This window comes from Cyprinodon variegatus, unplaced genomic scaffold, assembly GCF_000732505.1.
Source record: "Cyprinodon variegatus isolate N-32 unplaced genomic scaffold, C_variegatus-1.0 Scaffold501, whole genome shotgun sequence".
Lineage (NCBI taxonomy): Eukaryota > Metazoa > Chordata > Actinopteri > Cyprinodontiformes > Cyprinodontidae > Cyprinodon > Cyprinodon variegatus.
The window spans coordinates 456,566-472,398 of record NW_015150954.1 but is presented as its reverse complement, the minus strand read 5'-3'; the positions used below and the strand labels follow the sequence as shown (position 1 = coordinate 472,398).

The window sequence follows — 15,833 nt, the reverse complement described above, 5'->3', positions numbered from 1 at the left end:
ATCTGAACGTCAAACCGAAGCAGATAAAGAGCAGAGTCAGGGGGACAGTGTGAGCGGAAGAGTTAATATCGCTAGACAAATAAAACTGAGCTAAAATTAAGAAAAGATGCTTATTTCCATTGTGCTGCCATTTGTGTTTCAGGTAACCGTGATTCCGCACAGGAGAACCAGTTGTTAACTGGTCCAATACCGTCACACTGTCCTATACATGCACTAATCTTCCTCTACTGCACCACAATAGAACAACATCTGAGTATTTGTATTTGCAAGCCGAACTTTACTGCAAAGTTAGTGAGACTGAAAGAGTTTTACATATAGATCTCTGCTTTGTATCTGTAAATACAAACTGTTTTTACACAGAGAATCAAAGAATGCACACCATGAGGTGATGCTGGTCAGACAATTTGGTTTACAATATGAAAATTTGCATTTACAGCTTAACATTTAGAGGACAAACATATATGACTGGAATTTTTCTTTAATGCTAGGTCAGTGCAGTCATACTCTATAAACAGAGGCTGTTTGAGCCAAGCGTGCATTCGACTGTAGGAGGTGTGGCTTCCAGCTCAATCAGAAGGTAATCGTGGGGAAATCTCAATCCTCAATTAAGAGAAGTTACAAACTTTTGATTTTGCAAAGCATCCCTGTGCATGGAGACAGTAAGTTTTTTTAATCCAGTTTCACTGCAAGCAGCTGCTTCATTTATTAACTATCTTTTAAACACATCACTATCATAATAAACCGATCCGTGATCCACACAACAGCACAACAACAAACAGACATTTTTAGAGAGAGATTTTATAATCCATCTGGTGATAAACAGACCAACAGCAGCACATTCAACTACTTAAGTGCTGTGAAAAAGATTTCAAAATAAACTCAAGGAAGATAAATGTCACAGTTACTCATATGTTCATTAATGTTGGAATTCTGTTTTTTTTTTTTTACCATTTCTATTCTTTGGTTTTAAAATGAATCTGTCATAAACTAGATTAAACTCTGAATGTAAACATTGTCCCTACAATGTTTAGATGCGCTGATGAGTCTGCTTTTGGCTACTGGTGGTACTGGGTTGGTCTTTCATTGCTGCAAAGTAAGCAATAGTTTACCAATGGAACCACTTTGGTGGAAAATACCAACTAATTTAGTTTTCAGCCAACAGTCCTTTAATAATAAACAGTTTGGAGCCAAGAATCACATTTCCTCTCCATTATATTTTCCCATTAGTATGTTTTAGATATCCATCTTCAGGCACACCAGCTCCACTCATAGTCTGCAAACACAGCAGTTCAGTTAATTTGTTCCTGTCCTTAGGTGTGTGGATGTATGCTTGGCTGTGCTGTCCCTTAGTTCCCCGTGATTGATTGGTGACCTTTGGTCCCCACCCCTAAAAAAATCTCTTGCCCGTTCAACTAATTTTGAATAATAATACTTGATGTTATATAAGTATAATAGGATTAATCTATTACACTGCTGCTTCTGTGAATGTCTTCTTACCTGGCAAAGTGCATCCAAAGTCACTGGATACAGCAGGTTCTCCACCACCACCCTCAGCACCGTGCTTGGAGCTACCACGGGCGTCTCCACGTGGGAGGAGCTGAGGGCCCTTAGAGCTGCCTGGGCCCTCTGACAGAGACAGAGCAGTTGAACAGGGGCCGATAGGAGCCAAGATACAAGTATGTGTGGGTCAAAGAGTTACCTCCTGGTTGGGAGAGTTGTCAGTTTTTAACTCCTTGTGGTTGGAAAACTGAACGTAGACCGGTTGGTGTCTGACGACGGGCATCACAGTGGAGTAATAACCCACCATGTTCTGAGCCGCTTCCTCTGAATTCATCTCCAAGAAGGCCTGAGGGGACAGATTGGGACAAACAGTTCAACTTTTCTGCCGAGAAAATATTTAACGAATGTCATTCTGCTTTAAATTAACTGTTTACATTTTTCATCCAGCTAAAGTATTGATTTATAACTTTGTAATCCTAATTTTTGTAGCATCTGTTTTTGACATTGTTGAGATTTAAATTAGAGGTACCCCTAATCTTGTTCAACTCATTTTCATTTGTTTATCAGCTTTCTAATTCCCAGATCCAGGGAGCATTCCAGGCTGTAAATAGCTTATGCGGATAAAAATCTTTTGAATACAACTATTGTCCCTCTTTAATTCATGGGTACAGGTAACATGCAAATCAACTGTGCTTTTAAACTGTATATGATAAAAAAAAAAAAAACTATAATCAATCAAAGGCATCATAAATTTTGAGGAGGTTCTAGTTTTTGCGATTCTTCAACACTTCCCACTTTTGCCATTTTGGTGTAATTTCCCCAGACAACAAAAAAAAGCTGTTGGTTTCCATCTACAGCAGGTTGGGACAAAAAAAAAGTGAACCTACAGAGCACTGAAGGTCACTAGAGTTTATATGGATAAATATTGTTACACTCCCTCTCTCCCTGCTTGACTCCCTCTGGCGTTGTAGCACACTTCCATTTTGAAGAGCTACTTGGCAGCTTTTTATATAACTGGTGCTTTTAATAAATTGTCTCTTCCTTTTCTTTCCGTCTGATTTTTGCAATTGCAGCAGTTTGCTTTTCCAGTGCTTTCTGTTGCATTTGTTTTATGTTTGTATTTTATGAAGCTTGCATCATCCATGAGTTTGATGCAGACTTTTCATTTGGTCATTTGCTGTGTTCCAGAACTTGAAGGCCACCAATAAACTATTCTCTCAGGACAAATTCATACACAGTTTCATAGAAATAAAGAGATTGAGATTAAAATCTAGCTTAAGTCTGCTGATCCCATGATGTCAACAGCAGAGTTCCCGCATAGCGGGAAAATGCATTGAAAATTATCACTGCTACACTGAAATTAGGACAATAGGTTCATTTCTTTATGGCATCTGGGCTCAATTCAGTGCAACAGCTCCCCCTTAACCCAGACACACACTCAGTGTGATGCCAATGCCCTACTGCAGACAGGGAGAGAAACCTTTGAAGGTTTGGATGGGGTGTTCAGGTGAAGAATGACTCAAGCCAAAGCAGCTGATGGTCAGACAGTTTTTTTTTATTGTCTAACCAAGAAAATGAGGCATCATTCCTGCACCTGTGCGTAGCTGCTACCACCTCCCCCATGCGCGGCTATTGTAAGGGGAAATGTTATTGTCATTTGCCAATATGAAGAAACCAAAAAAATACAAACGAAATAAGATTGATCTTAATTAGGGGATTAAGATTAAGATATGGGATAAGCAGGGGAAAAATAAAAATAAAACCATTAACAGGTAAAAATGATCTCAGGAAATGAGGCAGTCTGCATGGAGCTGCTGGCTTTTCAGGAATCCCTCTGCCAGAGCGATCCTGTAGAAACCGCATCCTGATGAAACAAAGCACACTGAGGAAGGTTAAAACTTTACCTGGTTTTTGGCTTTCAGCATCAGCAGGTTGGTGACGTCCCCGAAAGGCAGGCCAAGGCTGATCACCTCGGCCTCTGTGATGTCGCCAGGAAGCTTGCGAATGTGGATGACCCGCGATGGCTGAGTGGGACCTCTTATGTCACCTTTGAACTTCTTGCTATCGTTGCCATTTGCTGCAGAAGTAAGACATCAAAATGGTTTAAGACAAAGAAAGAAACTTTTGTCCTGATACTACGTATAGGGATATCCCACAGGCATCTACATAACGACCCCATCTATTTCCCCCACAGGTTGAAGTTCCAACCGAAAAACCTTCTTTTGAATCTCGAAGAAACTGTTGAGGTCAATTATAACCCCCAACTGCTGCAGAGGCAGCATAAAAAGTCAGGCTTTCAGCTTTCATTTACTGACCTGTGGTGCTCATGATATACGGGCCGTTGGAGACGCTGGAGAATAGCTCGTCAGATCCTCTCTGGGAAAAAAGAAAATGAATTATGTTTAAGGTCAAACACAACATATTATGGCTAGATCATAGTGTGAAATAAAGGCAAAGAGAAATAAGATATTTTTGATTTAAAGACTGGGAAAATCATATGTTCAATAAAGAGGGCATTTTCACATCTCTGTTGCAAGTAGGAACCCATGATTACATTATCCTAAATTATTAGAAACAAAATTATCGTTTCTACTTCTGCTTACACAGTATTTGTTGGAAAGGCCCAAATAAACCCAGTTTTGTTCCTCAAATAAATAAATTAACCTTACTCTCAGTTTCAATCATTAATTGAAATCAAATTACGTTTTAGAAATCTAAAACCATTGCTGGTTAAAGGAGTGCCGTCTATTCACAGCATCTCTAGTGATGCAGTCATACCCCACTATCAGCAGGCAGCACCCATGAAGCAACATCTTTCACAGGTCTAAAACTTTTTTATATACCGGTAAATTAAAAAAACTAAGCTGGCACAACACTCCAAACGTGCAACGTCACCCTATCATCACCTGCAGGCTGCAGAACCAGAACCTGTTCTGAAACTCCCTCCTCCAGCAGCAGCCCGGGGGGTAAATTCTTGAGTTGAGGTGCTCAATTAAGAACAGATGTTGACAAACAGGCAACGCCTCCTTTAGTAAACTAACCGAACTCTCCCAATCTCCTGCTGCAACATCTAGACCTAATTTTTGGAGCTAAGCAGAACATTCTTTGCAGTCTAACAATTAAAGTCCAACCATAAAAGTCTGCTAAAGCCTTAGCTGACACAGAAAGGTTTATTTTAAACTGCAAATCCATCCAGTTGCTTTGTTACATGTAGGTTCAGCATTTAAATACAAATTTCACACACAATACACAACTGCTTCTATCAACTTTTAAGAATATCAAGAGTTCCCACCTTAAAACTAAGGCTTTTATGGTCTAGAGTGCGAATCAGACCAAGCATGTACCAACAAACACAGTCCTTAATATCTACAGTTACAAAGAGAATTAACTTCTGATCTTTGCATTTTTTTGAAGATAACTTCAATAACTTAACATTTAGGAGGAAAGAAAAGAAAGAAATCTGTTAAGCCTTAGATTTAACTTTATTTACAGTATCCCTTGGGATTACTCCTTCAGAGAAATTTTGATTCCAGTAGCTTATATAGGGTACAAAGAGTTAAAGCAAGATGCCATTAAAGATAAAAAATACCATAGACAATATAAAAAGAGAGTACCTAGTACAAAAAAGAAAAAAAGTTGTAATGTCCTGAAACATTTCCCTTAGATATAAAAATAACTGCACAGTAGAGCAAAGGGAAGACTACACATTAGCTGACTTTGGTTATTTTACTTGTATTGCCGAGATGTACTGACCATATAAATAAGTAAAAATTATTCAGACTAAACAGTAGTTGACTTGGATTATTGCACTTGTATTGCAGAGATGTACTGACCATATAAATAAGTAAAAAAAACAAAATCACACAGACTACAGTTTATATATTTATATATTCTACTGTCAGAAACATTCAACCACACCTTTAATCTACCCAGTTCTAACCTATATACCATATATTATATAATTTCCACTGTTTTATACAAAGAGTCTTTGATAACATTTAGTAATAAAAGATGAGAATATTTTCAAATTACACTGTTGCCTTTTAAACCTTAATATCTGTAAAGTATGTGAAGCTGATAGAATTGATTAAAATTGATTAAAGAAAAATATCAGCAAGCAAAGAAAAAGTACATGTACTCAATGGTCATCCTGGTGAATAAAAAAAGCTGGAGAGGCTCTATTTACACAGCAGAAAACACACACAGAAACCCAAAGGTCCAACACGGTGAAGTAGAAGAACCAGACGCCAAAGTAAAAGTTTAACAGACATTAATAAAGCCTGAAGACCCCTTACTAAACAAGACTTTTTAAAAGATAAAACTAATGTAGTTGCTAAGTAGAAAATAAAAAGATGAACCATGACTGTTACATTACATTTTTCTACTTTCAAAGTCCAGTTTAGCTGCTGTCATCATTTCAATTTGGAGAAACCTAATTTTTTTTTTTTTTTTTTGCACCAAGCTGCTTGGATCTTCTTACCAATCCTCCCATGAATAATAAAGCAGTAGAAACCTGAGCCCTTCCCTCTGCTGACCCCTCGTATCGCCAGCTCATCTGACAGATGCCGAGTCACGGCTGGACCCCGCCCCCAGGCTGCCCTTGGAGACAAAAGAGCCACAGCTCCAAGCAGCAACAAACGGCCCTCCAGGCATGAAATGACTAACAGCAGAGGAACCACAGCCCTAATAAAGGTGATGCTGCAGAGCGCATGCAGCTCGTCTCCGCAGTGAGATGTTTAAGCTGATACGGATATGAACCCAGCAGCATGACAAGGAAACAGCTGACTGTCAGTGCAGAGAAGCTAGAATATTACTGAACTATTTTTGTCTCCGTGTTTGCATATCCAAAGTATCGAAACGGTTCCTTGACCTCAGCGTCAACAAATACCTACAGGCTTAAATCAAACCTAAAGGAGCCCTTTAATTCAGCCCTTATTATTTCATCACTCAGCAATACAGGTGAGAAACTGGAAGCTCATCAGTATGAAGAGACCGAAACTCCTCATCTAACAGAGCTGATCACAATCCAGCCGAGCCAATTAAATCTGAAGGAGGGTTTGTAGAACTACTAAAATTAAAATTTAAAAATAAAAAGTCCTGTCTCCCGCATTCAGAGAACTATCCCATTTAACAATATTTTCACATAGAACAACCATTTATGGGGCTAAGGGATCAGACACCAGAAGAGTCCTTTACTGAGACATTAAACTTGTTTCTGTTTCTGTGCTCCCCTAGAGTCTTCTACCTTTTAAAAGAGTTAGTTATCAAATGTAAGTTTTTACACGATAAACTGCCCAGTTTACCGAAGGTTACCAATAATTACTGAAGAAATATTTAATTTTCAGAATAGTCTATTTTAGAACAATTTTACTGTAGAAAGTCAGGATTAAGTTAAACAGACAGTAGCAATGAACCTAACTAAGCCATCCCCTGGCCTCCCTGCTGGGGTTCTTCTGCAGCAACGATTAAATGACACATTTGTCCTCTAAGAGATTTCCTTTCCCCACAGCCAATCTAACATCTGAATAAATACTCCATAAAACTTCCGATCTGGTTTAGGACATAAACAACATGTCTTGTGTCAGTTGTTTTATTTAGAACATCTCAATAATTAAATATATTCTTTTCCACCTGAGCTTTCATTCTGCTGGTTAATATCAGGTTGTCGTTGAGACCAGACACTCAACCAAAAGGCATTGCTTTGTTCGTTTCTCAGAGCCCTGAGGTGAAACAAGTTTATGAAAACTCTCACATTTACTGAATGCCATCATTGAGCAAACATGTGGATAAAAAAGTCGGTATAACACAAGCTGATGCTAGCAGCGACATGTCCAATGAACAGAGGAGATGCCAGGTGTTACTGATTTACAGCAGAGAGAAGAGACGGAGACATGTTGACTTCATGCTGCCGCTAAACAGAGAAGTTGCTGCTGCAGAATAAATGCATGCAGCCTGATGATACCATGGAGGACGTAGTCAGTCCAGTGCACAAAAAGATGGCTGACATCTTGGGGTCAAGAATAAATATAGATCGCAGGATTCATGTTAGAGATTAAAAGTTCTGTTCTGGTTTAGGGTCAGAAAGCAATGGGAACTGCAAACAATTCTACTCAAGTCATTAAAAGAGAATAACTGGGCATCATTAACAGCAGGATACCAAATGATGAAAGGTTTATGATATTTGTGACAAATTTTCAGTGAAGCAAACAGTTAATAATTTTTTTTCTGGCTGCCATTTTGGATTTTTAAACTAGGTTTGTGAAAAAGCTTTACTAGCTGGCAACCCTATGAGAATCTTCATGTTTGGGACGTACGGTACAATGATTAATGTATCTCTTTTCTGCAGAAATCTGACTGGTTTGATGGTTTCATTAAATTCTGCATGTTAACTAATGATTAAAACTGATTTAAAAAAATGTTGAGGCCGCTGTATTGCTTTTATGCCCATATAGGAAGAACAGACTATAAAGGTGGAAAGTGTGGCCCCTTTAAGGCTGAGGATCTGTCTTAAGAGCATCCAATTTATTCTGCATTCCAGGTTTAAATGTTTGGGATAATTGTGAGCAACCAAAGAAAATCACTTTTAAATTATCCTTGGCCAGAAAAATAGATAAAAACTTGAAAAGGTTATGTTCAGTATGGAGACAAACTGTTCAGATATTAATTCCTGATAAGGTGCAGACCTATTTAAATGACTGATTTAATTAATACGCAATATTTTCATGGCCAAATCACACACTGTAAACACATGAATTTAAAATAATTGTTTTTTATTTAATGACTTTTTTTCTACCCAACATTCGATTTTGGGAATACGCCACAGAAATGGATCATTCTTCACATTCACTCGCAGTGAGAATCTGGGAAAACTGTTATTCAAACCTGGAGCTTCTCTGTATTTTTCCAAGGATCATCCAAGGCGGTTCCTGAGCCCAAAGTGCCTCCCTAACCTGGTGTAAGTAGTCTGCAAGGCCTCAGATTACTCGCCCAAGGCCGGAGGAGGAAACAGGAGAGCTGCTATCACCAGAGGACACCTCCCCCACTCATCCCATCACTTCCTGCTCTCTGATCCCAGTCACTCCTCTGCATTCATGTGGTTTGGCCTCAGAAATGAGTTTTTATCCTGAAACTTGAAGGTGTTTCTACTGTTCTGCTGCCAGATATGCACTGATTACCGCCAAGGAATGTGAGCTAAGTCTCAGCAGACTTCAGGTGTGAACGCACCAACAATGCTGTCACTAAAAAAAACGCAGCCTATTAAACACAGAAAAATAAAACCAGCTAAAATCTAAACGATTCAAGAGATTTGTGAACTAAGTAAAACCTCGTTTTAAAAAATTTGCAAGAAACATTTTTGATCTTTTATTTTCACTTTGTCAGCTTTGTGTTTTACGTCATGTAAAAAGTAAGTAAAATATGACTGTCACATCTAACCACTGGCTACAAGACAGCTGTGGAGCTTTGAAGTGGTTTCTAAACCTTATGCACACAAACAGAAAACAGAGCAACCCTGCAGCTCAACATATTGCAGAAATGTTCACCATACCGCCATTTTATACAGAAACTATTTATTGTGAAATTTCTGGTTGAAGTGGTACAGCTTCCCAGCAGGGCTGCATACCCAAATATTTAAAACTTTCACACTAAGCACTGCAGGAATTTATCGTAAAGGAGGGCTATGAGATACGGGGCAGGAATAATTACAAATGCAAGTATTTTCTTACTTTAAAAAGAGCATTCTATTAAAGTCTCATGTGATCAGATCCATTGGCATTGTTGTCTAAAAAAACAATGTCGTGAAACAACAACTTGTTTTTTAGCAGATCGTCTGCTGTAAATCCCAACACATATCTTTCAGTTTAACAATTTATAATTACTGGATTCCTATGACAAAATTCAGATTGCTGTTCACAAACCTTTACCTGCACTCATCAGAAGAAACAGAACATATGAGATTACATAAAGGTGAATGATGTATATTAGGCTGTTCCTAAATCATTCATCAGGAAAGTTGAGTTTCCTAAATTTCATTGACTTTTATTACAATTAGATTACCTTTAATTTATTTTCAGCTGACCAGATGGAAACTATTAAGAAAAGAAATAGATATAGATAAGGGGGGTCACGGCCCAGTGGTTCGAGCAGTGCGCTTGTGCTCTTAGATGGTTTCAAGTACCCGGTTCGATCCCCACGGCCTCCGCTCTGGCTCCCTTAGCAAAACCCTTAACCCCACACTGCTCCTTGGGCACCGCACAGTGGCAACCCACTGCTTCCCAAATGATGAGTTAAATGCAGAGGTAAATTGCTCCAATGTGATATCAATAAAGTTCAATTATTTTTATATTTTCCTAATAAGTGAACAAACCACAACCAGGAGGTTCCAGGTTGGACTAAAAAAACTTTCCATGTGGACACCTACACTGAATAAAACCTAGAAATTAGTTAGTCTAAAATCAAAAACAGCAAGAAGCTGCTGAATAGCAAACATTATTTTTCATGGAAAACATCTGCTCTTCAATTAAAAACATGAGAGAGAACCAAGCTTTCAGTAAATAACACAAAGGCTTAGTCTTCAAGCTTCAGATCGCTGTCTGCCATCAAACATGCTTGAAACTGAACTTTTATTATTATTTTTTTTTTAGAAATCCCAGACTATTAAATGACTACATTCTCAAGAACAGGTTTCAGTTGTAGCTGCAGCTAGCTGCATCGATCATCAGATTTGGGTTGTGACCACACTGGAGTCACATACTTGACAACTTCTTTATCTGAAAATGATTGTCCATTAGAACATGAAATTGAAACCATAAGGACTTGTAGAAGACTTGCCAGTCTTGACTTAAAGGTATAGTGGAGGGTTTTCTTTAATTTTTTAAAAGACCTGCCCATGTCACTTTAAAAAAAAAATATTTCACATGCACAACCCTATAACCGCTGCAGAGAGGAAACGCCTATTAAACACGTGCAAGAGCTGCACAAGCCCATTTCTCTTTGTGCACGCTTTCTTTCAAAGTTGCCATTTGCATCGCTCATAAAAGCTTACTTTCCAAAAGAAGATTTGCAATTTTCCACTATGTCAGACTCACCACCGGTAAGTGAAAATAGGGATGAGCACGTAGGATGGCCTTATGTAAACATATCACCAGAATTATTGGCAATTAGGAGGACCACTTATTTTGATAAACCACCCGGAAAAAAGAACATCCTCCACTATACATTTAAGACTGAACGGAGAAATACGATACTCATCTCGACATGTAGCAGGCCATGGAAATGCTTTATCCGGCTATCACGCTCGCTAACATGGATCAATTATAATAGTTCTCCTTTTTTATGGTCCATTTTTTAAGCACTTGCCGTCTCTATCTCTAACAGCACAACATTCAAATCAGCCATCTAAACAAAAGCTGATGCCCAGGGCAACGGCGACAGCATCCCACAATGCACTGCAAGATCACATGCATCACACTTTGTTTGCAGAGCTGCAAAAAGCTGACTAAATTAGAACTGGATCTCTGTTTTGTTTTGTTATCAAAGACCTGAGTTTAATAATCTGACTGAGTGAGAAGGAAGGAGGTGTGATCATCGATTCTGAGGGAGCTTAAATGTTTAAAAGCAACGCTCTGTTTCTTTAGCCATACTAAATAATGAGATTAATCCTCAATCTTTTGCTGGAATGTTATTTTAAAGCCCAGGCAGCTGCCACATTAATTATACTAAGAATCCAGAGTTGTTTCCAGATGGCAGGGTTTCCGTTCGGTCAGAAACCAGTGACGATCACAACAGCAAACAAAGCAACAAACCAGGGCTGAAGAAAGGAAAACGGGAGGAAGAAGCAGAGGTGCCTACCTTAGTACCAACTGTTATATCGTGGTGGACACTGCTGAAAAGAGAAGAAAGCATGTTAGAAGCAGCAGGGAGAAAGAAAAAAAAAAATCAACACAAAAAAATCCCCCAAAACAAACAAAAACAGGAAGAAAATTAACAAGGTTATAGAGATGCTGTAAAGGGAGAGGCAGGGAGACAGGAGCCCAGCGGAGCAGGGAGGTTCACACAAAGCAGGGCTGCAGCTGTTAGACCCAAAATCCACGACCTTCTGGGGATCCCGTCAACAGGACTCCATGGTGTCCTTTATCAGGACCAATACGTTGTAGAACTGCTTTGGTTTAATTTATCAGAAGCACTCATCAATTTATCGTAAAGACCCCATTATAATGAAACAATACCGCTGCCGCCTGGCTCTGAAGTGATACAACGCGCTCTCCAGAACCATGTGTGCAATTTACCGTGCGTTTTAGACTAAACTTATAGATAATGTCTCAGTAGATCGGCTGCATTAAATAAGGAAAATATCAAAGTATAAGAGCATTGATAAAATCAATCAGATTTCACTGGGATTTATTCAACTCAAACTGAAATAAACCTGTTTTTCTATTTGTTCTTGGCAGAGATCTGTTCATTTTACCAAATTCAGAACTGGATTTATCCAAACTTTCGGGGAACCAAGCAAAAGATAATCACCTAGGTAGATGATACTATCATTTATAGATTTACCCAAACAAAAAGCATTTAAATTCTCATGACTTTAACTATGTAAATGGTTGTTAAATAGAAACATCTGACATTGATGGTAAGTTTTAAACACTGACACAAGCTGATGTTTGGGAGACTCACTGACTTTTCTCTACCTTTTCCATCCCTCCATCTGGTGTGTCTATAGCTACATCTATAGTTGAAGTGGACCATCGTTGTTTTTGCAGCCTCTGGTCCTGCTATGCCAGTTTGAAATGGAAACTAAACACCACCTAAGTATTTTAGTTCTCATCTTTTTGGAAACTAGAGAGAGTAAACAAGCATTTCTTTGCCAAAAGTCAGCCGGTCATTCTTTTTTTTTTTTTTTTTACAATTTAGTAAATGGAGGAGAGGTAGCGTAGAGACATGGTAATTTCCGTTGCCTGCTATTTTTCCTTCTATGTTTTTTTTTTTTGTTCAACAGTGTGACGTTTATTTAACCTGCTGCAAAGAGGGCTTTAAAAGCTAATACTAGTTTAGGAGAATTTAGATCACATTTTACTACATATACTTAAAATAGGTGGACTTTGCATACAAGCATAACCGATTAAAAGGCTAATGAATAAAAAAATATTAACTCTGTTATAAAATGAAATCTACGACTCTATATGAAGCAGCTCCAACAGTTTTGTAAAAAAAAAAAATCTTCCTGTCAATAAAGGATTTATACAGTAGGGAATTGTAATATGCAAATAAACAGCTATTTGTGTCACCAGAGATGGTAAATGTGAGTGTTTGTCATGGCAGCAGTTTTGTCCCTGTTAACTATCTAAATCAAGCAAAAAGGATTCTGATGGTAAGTTGAAACTTACCCAGATCTGAAGTGGCTCATATTTGTTCCCATATTTGCTGTTTTTTTTCACACTGAAACATTTTACTAAAGTATATGGAGCTGTTAGATTATTTGAGTTAATATAATTAGAAAACATATTGTTAAATTTGTTGGTTCAGGTAAGGCTGTCCAAGCCGTTGACTGGGAAAGTCATGCTCCATAAAGATGTTAAAAAGAAGACAATAGCTGCGACACCAAGTTACAAGATTCCAGTAGGTCCTAGATGTTTTCTTATGACAATAAGCCTTCTGTTTTACAAGTCTATCCCTTAGTCCACACAGCAGACATTTATAAATAGAAAAGAATCAGTATTTAGCCAAAATCCATGCTTCCAGCTTCAGAAACCAGTTGTTGGTCTTTATCCATTTAGTAGAGACCTTTAGAGTGAAACGTTCTGCTAACTGGCTCTTATAACACAGTTGGATGCCATTGTGAAATCTTTGCTTAGTTTTAAATGTAGGATGCAAATGAACAGATGTAAGAGATAAGGCTGAATGCCAACAATGAATCAGAAGCAGTTTTAATTATTAGCATAAGGGTGTGCAAACATCCAGGTCACTGCGACTTTACATTTTATGTTGCTTTTGTACAGGAAGAATGTGATATTAATGGCAGTACATTTTTTGAAAATATCCACCATGTTCTTATTTTTCAACATCCCAAACACAAGTATTTTATCAAAGGTGTGTAAACTTTTAGAGAAATGCTGAGGGAGTTACCCAAGATGAGTAAAAACCGGCTGGTCGAGCTAAAGCTGACACAAAGACGAAGCATAAAACTGGAGGGAGGAAGAGCCTGCAGGGCATGCATGAGTCCTGACGAAGCACAAATATTCACGAGGATCATAGAAGTCGCCTGATTGCACTTTAAGGGATCTTTTTTAGTATTCAACACAGTGGACTGGTCATACAACATGAAGGCTATTAGGATGAGCTAAAACTAATCTCAAACAGGGTTTAACCAATAGAAAATAACATTCCTTTGAAAATGGCTTTAATTGGAAGAATATAAAGTTTCCGTAGCAAACTGATGCAAGTTCAATCTGTGAATAATAGATCTACAGCAGTGGTGAACTGATTGGACACTACTGGAATTTGTAAATACTGATATGAGCATTACAATTTTATATTTATACAACTTTGACCATATTAGGAAACAGTTATTCCACCCTTAATGCTTATGATATGACTATTGCACACTAAAGATTTACTAAACCTTTCACAAACAGCAAGCATGCCGGTAAGAGAAAGACTAGTTCTCCAAAGACGAGAAACAATCAGACAGATATTTATGAAGATTCTTGACATTTGGTATAGATGCGTGCCCCTGATGAAGCAAAATATTAGATTTTAGGTTTCTAAAAGAGATCCAACCACCCTGAAACACCTTTGCCTATGCTCAATCAAACCCAACAGACAACTGTTTTTTTTTTTTTTCAAAATGGTAAATATTTCCAAATTTATTAATAGTTCAATACAAAGGCCAATGTAGTCAAACAAGTGGACCTTGTAATTAGTGAAAAAACAACTTCAGCAAATACAACGCTGGTAAAGTTAGAGATGTAAAAAGGCATGTTTTGCTGCATTCAAGAAGTATCAGGGAATATGAATCTTAAAGGTAAAATTTTTGCTTACACCAAATGTCTTATTTTATGTCAACAACATGCATAATTCTGTATAGAAATGTCACTAAATGTGTTTATGGTAAAACCCCTCATATGTCAACGTTTTTAATGTACTATTCTAATAAGTATTTAATGAGTAAGCACTCCAATTATACTATAACTCTAGAATTACCTTGAAGGTTTCTAGGGGTTAAAATAATCTTAGATTAAACTTAAGTTTAATCTTAACACATTTACAGAACACTGAAAATATGACTAGTTTCATCACGTATAAATATATTTTTCAGCCAAAATTATCTGATGAAAAGGAGACTATTTCTGAAAATATTTTTAATAGTTTGTCATAATTGAGTCAAAAGGCCTTACAATGCTTAAGACCTCACATTTAATACTAACCGAGTCTGACTTTAATTCTTTACACCAACTAGATAGTCAATATATTCAGTTAATTATTACAGATCATGGCACATAATCTTGTTGCTTGAATTAAATAATTAACACCAAATAAACCTAACCATTTAGCAAGCAAAAAAAGAAAAAAAAAGAAAGAAACGAAGAAAGACAAAACCAACCAAATGGTTGTAGTTTCAAAAACATAAGTTGCTTCCGTTTACAAAATGAGCCTCTTCACAAAACTTCATGTTTAATTCGCAATAGTTAAGCTGCTTATTCGTTTTTGAAAGCAAAAAAAGTAACTTACATTAAACGTTTCGCTGGAATAATAAATACTAGACATATCTCTCTGATTCGGCTTTGACATAACTCGAGTAAGTTGCTTTTTATTTGATTTTTCACTTCCTCAAAGTGACATAACAGCAGCAGTGGGCGTGAGACACACCGTTACCGTAGAGATGAGCTAGAAGTTACAGACTCTTCCATCCAATTGATTATTTATCAGACATTAAACCGGACGGTTGAAGGGACTGTGAAGCTCGTTTCTCCACGGAAATAAAATGACATTTTACGACCAGGTCCTGTTAAGAGACTTCTTCCCACAGATAATGGCCCGTTGTGAGGCTAGCAAAGCGGCTAACATAGCTTCGTTTCCTGTTTTTAGACAAGCACAAACTTCAACGACAGCTTGTCTTCATTAATCAAGTGCCCGATGCTGATTGGAAAACTACAAAATATTTTAAGATGTTTGTATATTTGGTCACAAACTGAAGTAAAAGACACAGAAAACTACATATGCAGGAGTAGTGAAGTCGATGTGATAACTCACCCGTCCATTGCACAACACGGAACTACGAAGCAACAGGTTCCAGCCAGCGGCCAACAGGATTCCCCCATCCAGAAACAAGTATC

The 15,833-nt window shown here is 37.8% G+C and overlaps 1 pseudogene; it reads right to left on the bottom strand.

Moving 5' to 3' along the window:
- Positions 1-15,833, bottom strand: part of LOC107094686 — a 25,804-nt pseudogene extending 9,971 nt beyond the window's left edge.